This window comes from Babylonia areolata, chromosome 1 (genome assembly GCF_041734735.1).
Source record: "Babylonia areolata isolate BAREFJ2019XMU chromosome 1, ASM4173473v1, whole genome shotgun sequence".
In the NCBI taxonomy this organism is placed as follows: Eukaryota; Metazoa; Mollusca; class Gastropoda; order Neogastropoda; family Buccinidae; genus Babylonia; species Babylonia areolata.
In genome coordinates this window covers 7,268,790-7,270,630 of record NC_134876.1, presented here as the reverse complement: position 1 = coordinate 7,270,630, position 1,841 = coordinate 7,268,790, and positions in this window count along the sequence as shown.

Here is a 1,841-nt window from a genome sequence, read left to right as displayed (position 1 = left end):
GGGTTTGGTTTAACTCCTCAACATATGTCTTTTTTTCATCTAAGTTTCTTTGATCGCTCTGTTGTATGAAGTGTTTGAGCAGGGCGGGTCCTTTTTCTTCATTTGTCTTAAGCTTGGTTCCATCAGTATCTAACATGTCTGGGGTTATTACATTTGTATAAATAGTCAGATCTCAGTCATTCATCATTTTATGAAGCTGAAAGCTAGTAACTTTTCCTTCCTACCCTGTACTTTCATGCCTTCCCCACAGAAAATAATGTTGGCCAAAAACCAAAACAATTACCAAAAAAGATAATGTTTAAAGCAACAATTCATTGTCTTGTTAATTTTGCACTTGATCAACATGCAGACCCCAAACTTTCAATTCACTGACTATCACAGTATATCAGTTTCACTTGCCAAAGTTTAAACTTGAATTCTATTTGCTGGTTTCTTCTGTTGTATCTTGTGATGGTCTTTTTCATGAAGATATATCATGTCCTGTTGACAACTTATTCTTTAACTGCCTCAATCAACTGTAGTGGGCTTCTAGGATGTTCAAATTCCCTGAAGTAATAATTTTCTTTTTATGCATACTAATAATAAAGTTAAGGACCACCCCTGGTTTTCAACCTCCTTCCGTTATTGTCAAACTGGGTGTAAGTTAGACAAATCAGGGTCACAAGTCTGAATATCTTAATAACACTGCTCTGCCCCAAGGTGATTTACTGATGTTCAAGCTGGCAGTCCAAGGGGTTCCAAAACTTTAAAATTCACACTGGCAATCGTGTCTCCATCTGATGCCATCTTTGCTGATAAACAAGAGAAACTTAATCCGAAACTGTGTGATACATCTTAAAGCAGCGCCTTGTGTTTAATGTTTACCAGTAGTTCTGCTAGATTTGGTGTAACAGCATGGAAATCAGGGCTGAAACAGCACTGCGCTCATGACAATGTCTTCCTTCTGTGTTCAAAAGCTGCAACTCCCATGTTCACTCATATGTACGATTGTTTTTACTCTGCCTTTTATACTCGTATTTTTATAAAGCCATACTGTTTTTGGTTGTGTGTATGCTGGGTATGTTTATGAAGGACTATGACTCTCAAACTAGGAGGCAAAATTGCACTGGCTCTTAGTGCTGCAGCCTTGTGGGCTAGTTGGCCTTTGGGAACCATCCCAACGCTGACTGTCCTAAAACCCTCTTGGCTGAGAGAGTGGGGATATACTTGGACAAGACACTCCACTATAATCAAATTCTAGCCCAAATAGTCGGAACAGCAGTTGCCTCCTCTGCTGTTCTGATGGTCACAGTTGGACACGACTGACTATCATATATATATATATATATGTTTTCATAACCCACCAAATGCTGACATGAATCAAGGGATCTTTTATGTGTTTGTTTGGTCTGCTTTCTGAATATATGTATAAAGGGGATTGAGGCACAAGCAGATCTGGACATATATTGACCTCCAAAATAGGAAAAAATCCACCCTTAGACTGCCAGGTGTTGACACTGGGGCTAAACCTGAGACCATCAGAATGAAAGTCCAGTGCTCCATGGAAAACAGCTGACTACAGCATCAGCCAGGCAAACACTCAGATCATACAAAAAAACAAAAGCACTCAAAAACCACTTGGTCCCATCTGAATGGTTTATCTTAGGCATACATACAATGGATCACTTACAAGCATCAAACTGTCTGTTTCAAGATGAAGACAGAATCAGCAAGCAGACAATAAATTTGCCTCTTTATTTTCTAACATATATGACACTATTGTGATAATATGTTAAAACATGTTTTACTGTTGGAAAAACAAAACACACGTAAGCATGCAATTGCGTGTTTTTATGTTACGC